Raw genomic sequence first — 15,209 nt, forward strand, 5'->3', positions numbered from 1 at the left:
TTGTAAGGGAATCAGGTGTAAATTAATTATGGATATAAACGTTGTGTGAAATCCCGTGGCGCCTTAGTAGGTGGTTGGATAGATTTGTGGGGTTGCCGTGGTAACTTTACTTGACCTTTACATATCCTACAAACAGAAAGCGACTTATTTAGAACATCTCCGTCTTTGTAAAAGCCAAAGTGTTTCCACACGCTGGACCGCAATGGTGACTTGATCATTTCTCGCTCGCTGGCTTCTCCTCTGCCGTCCACCATGCTATGTTTTGTTGTCTGCTGGCGCATGGCGATGACGTCACAGACAGGCAGCCTGACTTGAGTAACGTTTAACGTCTTTATCATTAAAAGTGTAAAAAAACACAGATCCATATAAAGTCTGCCGTGCTTAAATCCAATGTGTTATTTCCTAGTATGGATACAATCGATTTATTACCTTTTAAAACAATGTTAGATCAATGTATGTCGTCCAACTTGCTGAGCACAGATCGATGTAGTCGGATCATAGGAACATAAAACGATACATCGATGCAGTAGATGAATCGTTACACCCCTACCCTCTGTAGAGTGTGTGCTGATAGAGAAATAAGCTATCCAGACTACACTGTTTTTTTGTACCAGGATGTAAACATGTTTATTTCTGCTGTAAAGATCGTCTTCTTTGAGTGGGTGTGTATGTGGTTTCTGGTACTTCCAGAGCCAGCCTCATGTGGAAACTCGATGAACTGCAGTTTTTAACATTTGAACATTAGCTTCAATTCTCATGGCCGGAGATTACCGCTTGTGTGTATGACACTCGTATTGATACGCTAGCTTTATGCTAATTAAACATACCATACATTACAGACTTCATCATCCTTCTTTGCCATTTTGTTTGTTTACACTTGCGACTGTTGCACATATGCTGAACGCACACTGCACAATATCACTGACGTCATGGATCACATCATAGTGCCCAGAGCGCACCAGATGTTGGCTTTATTGTTGTTGACTATGACACACTACACGGGATATATATTTATTGATTTTTGGGAGGACTGGCAGCGAAACCTTATGTCTGCCAGATGGGGCTACAATGTGCTGAAAAATGTAGTCTGATTTTGAAATGTAAATATTAAAAAGAACAATGGGAGCCCTCCAGGGTGCTTTATACTTTCCCCTTATGTTCCAATAACAGCTGAACAAAGGATATGGGTGAAAGATGTAACCTGTATGAGCAGGCTCAGTCCAGTATTTGAGCGATGATGTCACACCTCTGCGTAAAACTGTTTCCAGGCCTAAGCTATGAGATTTCAATGGGCTGTAGTTTCTGTACTCCTCACTGTTCTTAACCAGAGTGACCTTGCACGTCCCGGTTTGACTTGAACCATCCCATTATTAAGCTCTGAGTCAGAACAAATACCTACAAAAAACGAATTAAGCAATCTTCATTTATATATCACCAAATCACAATAAATGTTCTCCTCAGACTCTTTCCAAACAGAGCAGGTATAGACCGTACTCTATGTTCTATTATTAACAAAGACCCAACATCAAGACAGGACAAGTTCCAGTCCCATCTTACAGACAGGACTCAGTCTGATCTCATCTTAATCCACCATGAGCAGAGCACTTTGCAGCATTTAGCAAGTTACAGTGGCAAGGACAAACTTCCTTTAACAGGCAGAAACCTCCAGCAGGACCAGACTCATGTTAGACACACATCTGCTGAGACTGTGTTGGAGAGAGGGATAGAGGGAGATGAAGAGAGAGAGAGAGAGAGAGAGAGAGAGAGAGAGAGAGAGAGAGAGAGAGCGAGCGAGCGAGAGAGAGCGACAAAGACAGAAAGAGAGAGAGAGAGAGAGAGAGAGAGAGAGAAAGAGAGGGAGAGAGATGATAGTGGTGAGACAGATAGTAGTAGTTGTAGCAGCAGAGGTCCAGAGGAACCTACCAGACAAGGGAGCTCAGGGACTCCAGAAAGGTCTATGGTTAGTAACTTTAATGGGACAGGGAGAGTTAAAGTAAGAGACAGGCAGAGAGAGGAGAGAGAGGGAAAGACAGGATCCCAGTGTGTCAGTCTAAGCCTATAGCAGCAGAACTAAGAGCTGGTCCAAGCCTGATCCAGCTCTAACTATAAGCTTTATCAAAGAGGAAAGTTTGAAGCCTACTCTTAAAAGTAGAGAGGGTGTCTGCCTCCCAGACGCTGACTGGTAGATGATTCCAAAAAAGAGGGGTCTGATAACTGAAGGCTCAACCTCCCATACTACTTTTAGAGACTCTTGGTACAATGAGCAGGCCTGCATGTTGGGAGCGTAGTATTCTAGAGGGGTAATAGGACACCATGAGCTCTTTAAGATACGAAGGCATGCATCTATATACTGTATATCTCAATCAGGTGCTAAGTTCATTAAAATGTGCTAAATTTTAAGATTTTAAGAAAAGATAAAGATTTTATGGGGAGCCCGTGTAGAGAAGCTAACACAGAGGAGATGTGCTCTCTCTTCCTAGTTCTAGTCAGTATTCCAACTGCAGCATTTAATAATATGTCCTGGTTTTGAATGGTCCATGTCCAAACCAAAAAATGCACCAGACTTGCAAAACTGATTTGTCTGTCAACGTCGTTGCAGAGGCTTTTTTAGCCGATGGAAAATCTTTCCTAACGCACCGTGAGTGAGACTTCAATTCTGATTTGTCTGTAGATATCTCACTAAGTTTGGATATGCATTTATATACTGTATATCTCAACCTGGTGATAAGTTAATAAAAATGTGCCAAATTTTAAGACCAGTGGAAAATGATACCAAACAAGGAAACTAAGTAAAGGCAACTCAGTATTCTTTAGTTTATTTTAATAGTAATGGTACAGGCACTAATTGTATGGTCCTTTAAAAAGTTCATGATTTTGGATCTGTCCTTGATGCTTTGTTAAGCACTTTGTCATGTAGATTTTCAAAAGTGCTCTATGAATAATAGGGGTGTGCGATACCACAAATTTTGGTTTCAATCTGATAACTAGTAATACAGGGCCAGAATCATACTGATATCGATACAGATACTTCATATCATTAAAAGTATCATATGTACTTTGATGTATTACATGTGTGTTAAAACACAGGGCAGTTTTTAAAGGCAAACAACAAATACTCTGCCTGAAGCATTTCCCTCCTCCTCTCTTCTTTTCTCTTGAAACTCAGAGTTCTCTTTGACGTGGATTTCTATGTTTTAATAAATTGGTGGTGTTACCACAGTAGCGAACAGCCTTCCTACACACGACGCAGTTCGCTACATTTTCAGTGACAGCTGTAAAATAGCTCCACAAGATGCTCCTCTTACTTTCAGCCATCACGGCATGCAATGCATGTCTGATTGGTACAGTTAGTAAGGGTGTGGGGCCCAGACTTGTGCGATGCGTGATGTGTTTGTTGGTTGTTTGAGCACACAGGACAGCGGCAGTGGAGAAGCAAAGAGTGCGTGTTCAAGAGAACGGAACGTTGTTTGCACAGACAGCTCTACTCTTTGATGAAATGGATAAAACCTAGAAGAGAGAAACTGAAACTCTATTAAATCCTATTGATGCTAGAATCGATCTTCAAAAACGAGGCGTAGAATCTGTAGTATCGATATTTTGGGATCAATCCGCTCACCCTTAATGAATACAGATTATTATAACTATAACTCCTGGTTAATTTATTTGTGAATAATCAGTATTAGGCAATTTAGGATCTCATGCTAGTTTGAACCATAGACTGTATAAAAAATGGACGTCATCTCACTCAGCTTGAAGTGAGGCCACCACAAAAACTACTCCCCCTAGAGGCTGGCTGCACTATAGGTCAAAAACTCTGTCTCCCCCATTCATTTGAATAGGTCAAACTTTAAAAAATAAATACACATCGTACAAATGTTTGTCACATCTGTGTGCTGTGGTGATATGTAGTTAGTTTTTGACTGTTTTGAGTTCAAGTCCTCTTTTTTCTGAAAAGTTTCTTTTTTCGTCATTAGAGGTTAAAAAACAGGGTTTTACATCCTGGTTTACTTTGATTGACAGTTGCTGTAGAGAGAAACTCCATAGGACCTTGGGACGGTACGCTGTTGGGCGGAGCTTGTTACCGTGGAAACACACACATTCCGTACCGCGCAGACTCTGGCTGCAGAAAATTTACAAGATGGCAGCGTTCCGGAACGGGATCTTTTGGCTTCAAAACCGTACAATGAGAAAAGGCGGAGCGATGCTGTCCATTATATATACAGTCTATGGTTTGAACCTAAACAGTGCTTCTTCTTGTTCAGAATGAAACTGACACAAAGAGCAGGGGAGAGCATTTACTCGCCTGTGAAGGATCATTTGGACCCAGAGACAGATTACACGTCACAGCTGAGGTTATTTCCAAGAATGAAAACAAAGAAACATGACTCTGATCGTTTGATCTGTTTGTTGCAGTGTGTTTTAGATATAGCTCCAAGAAGCCACCATCACCACCAAAGACTGCAGTCTCGGGGTGGGAAAATGTGGCACATACTCAGAGATGCAGGATCAATATTGACTTATAGTTCAGTCGGGCTTGTTCTACACACAAAGAATGTTTTGTTTCTGCATGCATGAAGCTGCACTGGATTGTTTTAGCTCCAGTTAGCATCTTTTGCCCTGTTCGTTGTGAAATCATGCCTTCATCATCATTCACTATCTGTTACTCACTCTGGTCTGTGCTGTTGACTTCCCACAACGTGGCACCTGATGAAACAGAACCAGCACGGCCTTGTTTCTTTTTTGTTAAGACAGAGTGAGTAAGGGGGGGGCGGGACTTAGGAGGGATCAGTAACACTGGCTAATTCTACAGGACTAATGAGCCACATGCCTGACTGATCAGGCTGTTCAGAAGCTCTTTAATAGGATGGTGGTACTTTGAATGAAAGTGAAACTTGTTGAAATGAGCATGACGAGGCACAGAGTTATTTGAAAATGCACGTGTTCAGTCACTACCTGTCCTCGGGTCTCTGGCTTCATAATTGATCTATTTTAGTAACACCATATGTGCCTGATTAAAGCTTGATGCAGTGAGCTGGTAGACTAGATCAAATGTATGAAGTGGATGTTTGAAAACCACTCAGCTACTGTGCCGTCTACTTTACTGTATCTTCTGAAATGAAAGGTAAAACCTTTGTGGTTGCAGCACTCTGGGTTGTTCCTGACATATGGTGGATTCAGCTTCAGAGCAGGAGAGTGTGAGGCTGAGGTTTGGGGCTAAAACGCAGCAACAGAGACGAGACAGAATCTGGGACATGAGCATGATTTAGGGAGGAAGCATTTTTTTTTTGAGGAACATGCTGCAAGGGAAACGACAGAAACAGAGTGTCACTGTGACTTAGTCGAAGTGGTGACAGCTGTAGGAGATGATTTTAGAATTTTGGGCTGTTATGCGGTTATGCAAAAATATAAAAGGAGGAAGGAAACAAGGACCCAGCTCTTTGTGTATCTGTGATTTGATACTGTGCTTCACTGTGAAGACAGCCCCTGGGCCTGTCTGGACCTTCACCGCGGATCAGTCTCGTATGTTGGGACTTGAATTTTAAGGTTGAACGCTCTCTTTTTCTCTTCAATTGGACATATTTTTTTGTGGTTTAGCATTTCTTTCTGTGCTTTATTATAACTGTGTAATCACCTGGTTATATGCCACAGTCTGGGAATATGTTAACATCAGTTAAAGTCAAACAGTCAAACAGTTTAATACGGAGAATTAAAGATACTGTCACTTCCTTTTGGATTTCACAACAGCACATGGAGGTTCAATTTGTCATAAAGTCCTGGGTTAGCTAATCCTCCTAATGTGCAGTTTTCTTCTGGATACATTCATGTGTGTCCCAAAGTTCAACGTGTCATCATAATGTGCTTATATTTGCATTATGTTTTTGGGCATTGACAGCAGAAGAGAGACAGGAGAGTGCGTAGACATTGTTTTAGATTTGACCTAAGGTCCTGATGTTGTGTGTGCACCATGTTTTGAGATTGTATTGAAGCTTTGGGTTCACTCGCTTTCAGTTACTTGCCTGTTAAAGGGATATTTCAGTCTTTCTGAAGTGGCATTAGCATGCCACTAGTTGTTGTACGAGCCACAACGGATGCCGCTTAGCTCGGCCCCTTTAATGAGAAACTGCAGCAAGCTAGGCTACAGTTCTCTACAGATGGGGCCTCGTAAATATAGCTCATTTCTGAAGACTCTGACCCTAGCACTCATCTCAGTTTAGGTGTACGCTTTACTAGGATATTTTCCGACACTTCACCTTACAACCAGAAAGCCGGTTTGTTTTTGCACTACTTGCAGACACAACACAAACGAGCTCTTCCGCCTTCAGCGCACTGATCAGCTGTTCAGGTCTGCAGCTTCAAAGAGGCAAAAATACAAACAAACTTAATAAAAAGTGATTCTGTCAGTGCTGATGATATGTTACTGCGGACACATGTGGACACCTTTATGGGCTAGAGTTAAAGGAGATGCAATGCACCAGAGGTAAACACTGAGAAACTTCTGAGCTAAACTGGAGATCCAGAGTTACCTGGTGGGGCAGGTGTGTAAAATGCGAGCTAATGCTGACGAACTGAGAAAACTATTTGCTGTCAGACTTGGTAACAACAGAACCTTTGGACATTAAGATATACCAGCGGATCAAACAGGGCTGCAGTCTGCAATGCTCACAAACCAGAGTCCACTGCCAAACTGAACGCCAAAGTTTGTTACGACTTTCTTCAATGAGTTAAATCAGAAAACCAGAAAAGCCGAATGGAAGAGCGTCTTCAAAGTAAGTGTTCGGCTCTCACGTTTTTTTTTTTGCATAATGACACAACCCAAGATCTGCAAGACATGTTTATATGATAAAAATACAATGTTACCCCTTTTCGACAAGGCAGTTTCAGGGCTGGTTCAGAGCCGATGCGCAACTGAGAATCGTTTTTTTGTGTTTCGACTGCGAATGAACCGGCTCCAGGCCGGGAAAACCGGTTCCAGAGCGGCTCCAACTCTTTGCTGGTCTAGAACCGCAAACCGCTTACGACAGGGGCGAGGCGCGGGTGGCGGGGTTGCCGTGATCAAAAACACAAACCAAACGTGTTTCTGCCATTGTCCTGCAGTGAAAAATGTAAAAGAGACAAGCTGCCGTTGTCCGCCTTTGTTGTAGTTGTGAGGGAAAGTTCGCGCTAGCGCTGCTGGGAAAAGCAGTCATAGAAATCTAACGTCATGACGTGCCTCTTCCACGGGCTCAAGTGGGTGGAAAAACAGACGGGTGCCGTGTTGGTTCTCGAGTTCAACCAGCTCTGAACCAGTGCGAGCAGCTCCCGAAATACAACCCACGCTGGTCGAAAAGAGGTATGTGTGAAGTGCTGAGGGAGAAAACTGAGCTGATATAACAAACTCTACACACATTATTGTATCCCTCAGGTAATCTGAAGCATTTCCTTGTTCACATGATGAAGAACTGGTGCAGAAATATAAAAATTCACATTATGTTTCAGTGATGTACATTATAGAGTAGACCTGAAAAAAGAAAAAACAATCAGGCTTTCTGGTGGCAAAGTAAAGTGGACATTTTCTCAGTGGAGCATGCACCTAAACTGAGATGGCTACTTGGGTTGGGGTTTCTTAAAATTAGCATTAGAACAAAGCAGACTTGGCCCCATCTGCAGATAACTGTAGCCTAGCTTGCTGCTGTTTCTCCCTGCAATTTCTCATTAAAGGGGCCGAGCTGAGCTGCATCCATTGTTGCTTAAACAATAACTAGTGACATGTAACTCATACAACCTCACTTCAAAAAACACTGAAACATCCCCTTAATAACTTTGTGTTTTTGTTTCTCTAACTCTTTTTAAGAAGTGACTTTTGATTCCCAAATCTCAGAGATGTGAGGATAACTAAAATGTGCTGTAATAAACCTGAGTACCTGAGTTTTAGGCAAACATTAAATGCTAAATTGTTTCAAAGATGATCACATCTTTCTCGTTTTCTCTCAGAGTATTTGGGGTTTGCTGTAGCCAAAGAGAAAGGAATTATCCTTAAAAGTCATGCTTCCTCTACCTAATATGTGAGCGACAGACGGGGTGTAAGCCTCAGAGCTTTCAGATGGTTTATTTTAGCCGTGGTGTGATCGTGTGCCAGCAGACTGGGACTGAGAAAACACAGCAACTCTAAAACGCAAATGGACGCTCCAGCAATCGAAGTGGACATCAAACACTGCTGCCTGCTGTTACAGTCTGCACACAGGTAATGTTGTCATGGTGCTCTGTGACATAATGCCATGAGAGCTGATTGCTATGAAGAGATATCTGCTGCGGTTAAATCCCGTCCTCCTGACAGAGTGAATAAACTCGGGTCTTTAGCAGGGCTATCTGGCTGTGCCTCTCCAACAGCTGGCTGCCTCATTCAGATCTCTTAGTGCTGCTCCGGGCTGCTGCCATGATCTCCATTAGATCTCTGGATGTGCAGATTATAGATATTCTCTGTGGGTTTGTCCTCATCGGGCCTACCGGCGCTCTAATCCACTTCCTGTTAGAGTTTGTAGCCCGAGCCAGATGAGCCAGATGTGGTGGGTGTATGTTTCCGAGTGTTTATCCCTCAAATCTTTAACTTTTGGCATGCAACATCAAATTACGCAACTTTAACAAACCTTGTGCTGTCCATACTAAGCGTGTTATCCATTCATTCAAGCTTCCCCTGTAGGTCTAATCCAAGGACGACAACAAATACCTTAGCACTCTCCATTTTTCAATCCTCTGATGAGTTGAAATCCGCTGTCAGCCTCTCAGGTCTGTCTCCGCTACTATTGATCACGGTCTGCCCTGAAGGCCTGCTGGGCTACCCAAGGCATGCATGATAATGCACAACCTCACCAGCGTTCACTCATAACCTCTATAACTCCTGCAGAGATTAAGTTCCAACTCTCAAATGATTAATCAATTTCAATTACCCAACATGTGATCAATCATATTCTCATTAATGTCTGAAGTGTTGCCTACAGCTGCACGGGGCCGATTATTACTCAGGCCTCCAGCTTGAACAGCTTTATGGCTCAAATCCTTGTAATATATCTTTTACAGTCTCGTAAGCGGCTCGAGAGGCTGGTTGAGGGTGATGCTGCCTGATGTGTGTAGGTCAGTGCTGTGTTTGGGGGATTTTATGCTGTAACCTCAGACGTATCTTAAAGAGCTCATAGTGTCCTATTACCCCTCTAGAACACTATGCTCCCAACATGCAGGCCTGCTCATCGTACCTAAAGCCTCTAAAAGTAGTATGGGAGTTCGAGCCTTTAGTTATCAGGCACCTCTCCTTTGGAATCATCTACCAGTCAGGGTCCGGGAGACAGACACCCTCAGATGAGATCAGACTGAGTCCTGTCTGTAAGATGGGACTGGATCTTATCCTGTCTTGATGTTGGGTCTTTGTTAATAATAGAACATAGAGTACGGTCTTACATTTGCTGGGATATGGGGATTAGATTGATTGATTGATATCTATATATTCTAGCAGATGTTTGAATCAGTTCAATATGTACCAAAATAAAAGATAAAGATAAATAAAATAAAGATTGATTGATTGATTGATTGATTAATTGGGTGATTTATTGATTGATTGATTGATTGATTGATTGATTGATGGCTTGTACGGATAGGGTTCCCCGTCTCCATCCTGCGCTATAAAAAGACAGAAAAACACCTCCCTCATGATCTGAGGTTGAGCTCTCCGTTGGTCGCTCCATGAATTCCTTTCAGCTGACGGATTTCCTCAGCTGGAGAACAGAGGTTACAATTAGTCACAGCAGAACACAACAGCGTATCACATTACACACTCGGGTCATCACTGTGCCAAACACTGCAGCGTGTTTATTAGCGAGTCACGTTTTCCAGGTCACTCCCCCTGTCAATGATCTGTTTGACCACTTCCTGAGATGAAGAGCAGTGAGGCAGAAATACTGTGAAGCCAGCTCACCTCTCGTGTAACTGGAGCCTGACATATAGATGAGGCGAGCTGCTTCGCTCTGTGAGCTTGACTTTGTTCCATTTTGGCTCCTGACTGCAGATTATGAAGAGCTGAGCAGGCCTGTGTGAGGTCGGGTGAGGCTTTCACAGCATTCCTCTAAACACTACCCTGACCCCTCGTTTACAGCCACATAAATGTTTGAAATAGAGCTTGGACTTTAGCTTTGAGGGATCATTTGCATTAGAGGTCAAAGGTCAACTGATCAGCCTGGAAAAAGACAGGAAGTAAACACGGAGAGAAAGCTTTTACTCACAGTGAGGGAAATCCTGTTTTGATGACTGAAATGAGAAATCCAGTTTAATAAAACAACTCATTTTGACGGTTTTGCATGTTTCTTTTTTTTCTATCACTCATGATAAATGCTCTGAAAGTAATTTAAACACCTTACACATCATGACAGGTCCAAAACACAACAAATCTCACATTAGAGCCGGTAGTAAACAAATTAAAGGTGAAATTGAAAGACAGTGCAAGAACTGTTTGAAATAATATGCTTAGTGTGGGAATGCAGCTCTGAGATATAGAGAGAGAGAGAGAGAGAGAGAGAGAGAGAGAGAGAGAGAGAGAGAGAGAGAAAGAGAGAGAGAGAACCAAATTAAACTTAAATTAAACACAACCAAATTAAACTCATCATGAAGCACTCCAAAGATCTGTACTTAGAACACTGGAGAAACCAAACAAAGACCCAAAGTAGAATGAATTGTTATTTCACCCTAAACTGTGATTATAAATGATCTGAATATCTGTACAGTGTCAGAGATACCAAACAAAGATGTATCCTGATCAAATACAGGCTGAGTGACCACCAGCTGGCTATAGAGACAGGGAGACACAGACAGACATGGCTGCCCAGAGAGGAGCGTCTATGTGCTCATTGCTCTACAGGGGACATAGAGACAGAGATGCACTTCCTCCTCCACTGCAGCAAGTTCTCTTTACTAAGAGATTCCCACTACAGGAAAATTAATAAAATGGTACCAAACTTCCCAACATTAACCCCAGAAGAGAAACTGTCAGTTCTCCTGGGGGAAGGGTCAGCAGCTCCTCTGGCTGCTAAATATGTGTCTGCCTGTCACAGCCTGAGGGACGCACCATCCCATGGTGTTTGATTTTGGGTGGAGGTTTTGTGAGCGTGCTGCATCGGGTGAGGACATTGAGATATGCTGTATAGGTGACACCATCGTTCATTAATGCGTATAAAATATGTAATATATGGTTGATATGTATGTGATGAATATAATATGTAATGAATATGGTGTGTGATTAATCTATATATGGTGAGTGTAGTGTGTTGTGAATATATATAATGTACTGTATGAATTTATGTGCTTTGGCAATAATATCAAGTTGTTCATGCCAATAAAGCAAATTTGAATTGAATTGAGAGAGAGAGAGAGGGAGAGAGAGAGAGAGAGAGAGAGAGAGAGAGAGAGAGAGGGAACTGGAACGATCAGGATTGTTCTGTTATTTCAATAAACATCTTTTTGAAGCATTTCACACAGTGAGCCCTGTTTTTGCTTCTTTTGTCTAATTGCTCTCTGTTCACTCCCTCTATCCCTCTCTCCAACACGGTCCCAGCAGATGTGTGTCTAACATGAGTCTGGTCCTGCTGGAGGTAGTATCTGTGACATCACCCATCTGTTTCTGAAGCGCTGTTTTTAAGCCAATCGTCGGTGGCAGCCATATTGGAAATGTTGAACTCAACCTAACTGCGATCGAGCTAGTGTGAGGTAAAGTTGCGGGCTTTGAGCCTCCTCACCAACAGCTACAGTGTTCCCGCCTGTCAATCAAGTCAGCTGTGCCTCTCATGATGGAAAACTCATAATCTTAATATCTTCCAAATTACCGCGTTATGAAAATATTCACCCCCGTTCAGTGTGTGCTGATCGAGAAAAGAGCAATCCAGACTACACTCGGTTTTTGAACCAGACTGTAAACATGTTTATTTCTGCTGTAAAGATCAGCTTTTTTGAAAATTTCATTTGTGTGTATGTGGTTTCCAGTACTTAAACTGCACTTCCGCATTGGCTTCACTTCTCATGGCCGGAGGTTGCTGCTTGGTCAAAATTAACAAAAGTTCATGTTAACATGAAGACCAGTTGAATGTCTGACAGTCCACCTCCCCTCCTGCTGCATTGAATGGAAACACATCATATACATAAAAATCCAAGGATTACTTCAAATGTACAAAGGCCGCCTGGTCTTGCTCAGGTTGTCTGATACAAGAGAAGGGTTTGGATCCTTCTTCTCTCTCGGGTAGATGATATTTGCTGCCACCCTGCTGCTTTCCTGCATTTAAAGAGAAACTGATTCAACAGAAGTTAAAGGTTTTAATAATCTTCCTTTATTACAGTTAACAAAAAGTAACACTGATAATTAATGCTTGACGGATTAACGGACATACGAACCTTCTAATGCTGTCATGTTAACCATTGTGTGCAGCTTATTGCTGTTGATGTTGTTCTGCACAGTCTTGTTTTTGTTACAAGCCTCCATATGCAGGGCTCACCTGTCATGAGAACAAAATACTCAACTCAACTCTTTTTTTTATTTATAAAGCACCTTTCATACCATCAAGCGTGCTGCCCAAAGTGCTTCACAAAAGAACAGAGACAGAAAACAAACAGCAATAGATAAAAGTGGAAGGAAAAGGATATATAATACTTAAAAATAAAATCAAGATGATCAAATCAATAAAATAAAATCAGATAAATACCAGAAAAATAAAATAATGCAACAATAAAATATAATATAATAAGATAGAATAAAATAAAATAAATATAATAAGTATAAATTAAATAATGAGTGAAACTGTTGCATTTATCTGGTTGCTAGATATCTAAATGTTGCGATCACTTTCCTCTCTTGAGATGTTGCCTCGCTGCGCTAGCTTGGAGATGTGAGAGCAAACATGACCACTGCACAATCCATCAATCTCATTATCTTCTCTTTATTTTCTCCCCTGCTTGAGAAAAAATAAGGGTTCTTTTATTTATTTATCAAGTTGGGTTTTTGGGCATGTTTGCCTTTATTGATAGGACATCTGGAGAGAGAAAGGAAACATGGGGAGCAGCGAGCGGGGCAAGACATGCAGCAAATGGTAGAGATCGGGAGTCGAACCTGCGACTGCTGTAACAAGGACGAAAGCCTCTGTTCCTGGGCTGCGCTTTGACAGCCATAGGCAACCAGCACCCCACACCTAAGGTTCTTAATAGTCCACCTTCACGTTGGAGCTCTCTGAAGGGCCAATATGCTTTGTGAATTAATTCTGTCTTCCCCTGGATCTAATCTTAACTTTGAAATCTAAGAATTTCTTTAAATTTCATGAACAGAAGTAACTCTTTGCACGAGGGGGCAACAAGAAGACAATAGAAATGGATGCATTTTTCAGCGGGGCTTCTGCGTCACCGGATATGATGTGAAAGTCAGATGCTACCTCAGTGAAGGACATATTTTTGGCATGACAGCCGTTAGAGCAGAGAATAAAGGAAAAGCCTGGATACACTGTTAAAACGAAAAAGCTGTGAAAACTCAAAATTTCAAGGCAACTGTCTGCTTTTGATTTCTGAGGCTAACTAAAAATCTTACATTTGATCCAACTCATGTGTGTTCGTTGAGATAACTTATCAATCATATGTAGTGTAACTTAAAGTTTGGAGTTCTACATACTAAGAAGTAAAAGTTGTGCCAACTTATTATTGTTTGTTCAAAAATGTTCCTTTGTTGCTGCATTTTACTGCACCCTATTACACCTGCATGTAGCTAGCTAATGTTCAAGGCGGCTAACTATTGGTAATGACCGCGCCTTATTAAACTAACTAAACAAATTAAAGTGACATTAACCGATAATCCACTCACCATCAACTGACCAACTATAAAGCTAGAGTTCAGTACAATACTCAAACAAAACACTCACCTTTAGGGCGATCAAATCCACACAGGACAGGAGAGATGGAGCCACATGTGGGGAATAGGTTGTTTGCAATAACGTCATGCCAGTGACGTGTGGAATTCAAATGGGGGTCAGGAAGTAAATTTCAGAATGGACGCTACCGAGGAAAGCCCGTACTGTGCTCTAGACACCATAATAAGACAGCGATACCGAAACAAATTCTGGATTATGTCAGAAGAGATCCTCCTCTCATGAGGACTTCCAATTTTTTAACTGACCCAAGCTTTATTAGCCGTTGACATCACTAACTACCTCGTCCTCCAGACTTCATTTTACACCACCGAGTAACTGAAGGCATTCAAAAGCCTCAAGGCTCACAATTTTCTTGAGTGGTTGGGTCCATGACTTGGGTATCAAGGTGCTCAACAACGATTGTTGTTGGGTTTTTGCCAGGGTGAGTATTTTTCAATTAATGTCCATATGAATTGTCCTCCTAGCCACAATGTTATCAACACTAAGGTTAGTTTCGTTAGTTAGTTAGTTAGTTCTGCTCTTCTTGACCATAAACAAAGGTTTGCTATCCACTGTTTCCTTGTTTTTCAGAGAGTTTTTTGCATTTTCCCCATTGAGAACCACTCCCTTTGGGACACGATAAACACTTGTTGACTTCTCTCTGTTCGATCTGTTAGGGAAACTGTAAAACCTTAGGTATTTTTAAATCGCTTCCTGACCCCCATCTGCATTTTGGGCCACTGCCACGCAACGGAAATTACGTCATGTGCAAACAACCTATTGAAAGTGTGGAAGACCCCTGTAGATTTGAGTTGGAGACCCCGTTATTTGTCTGAAGCATACTCAGATAATTTAGCCGAGCCTCAAACCCATAATTTCAAGTTCTGCCAACCTAACTTAAGAAATGAGACCAACGTTACACAACAAACTTAATACAGGGAGTTCAGAGTTCACTACTCGATGTAGTTTTCAACAAAATGGAACATTTTTTGTTTACTTAACCAAAATTTTAATTTTCGGGCCAACAATTTTAAGTTTTCATTATTATAGTGTAGCAGCTGTTAGCTCATAATGCTTATCCTGCCTATTTCATGGATGGAAATGCAAAACACTGCACACAAGTAAAGGTAGCCACAGCCAAAAGCTACTTCTCTTTCTGCTCCAGTGTTAGTTTTTCTTCTTGTAAATGTCTACCACGAGTAGAATGGTTAGTAACCTTTAAAGGAAACTTTGTAGTTAGTGATCCTGCAAGTTAGCCAGTCATGCAGATCTATTAGTTTCTGAAATGTGTCATACTTTGGACTTTTAAAA

At 41.7% G+C, this 15,209-nt stretch overlaps 1 long non-coding RNA gene across 1 annotated transcript; it reads right to left on the reverse strand.

Moving 5' to 3' along the window:
* Positions 1-12,012: 12,012 nt before the first annotated feature.
* LOC117830618 lies at positions 12,013-13,998 on the reverse strand. The gene is made up of 3 exons (XR_004634807.1): positions 13,911-13,998; positions 12,403-12,503; positions 12,013-12,283 (listed from the first exon to the last, which is right to left on the reverse strand). It is a non-coding gene; the product is annotated as an uncharacterized LOC117830618 (long non-coding RNA).
* Between the last annotated feature and the right edge of the window lie 1,211 nt (positions 13,999-15,209).

This window comes from Notolabrus celidotus, chromosome 18 (assembly GCF_009762535.1).
Source record: "Notolabrus celidotus isolate fNotCel1 chromosome 18, fNotCel1.pri, whole genome shotgun sequence".
Classification (NCBI taxonomy): domain Eukaryota; kingdom Metazoa; phylum Chordata; class Actinopteri; order Labriformes; family Labridae; genus Notolabrus; species Notolabrus celidotus.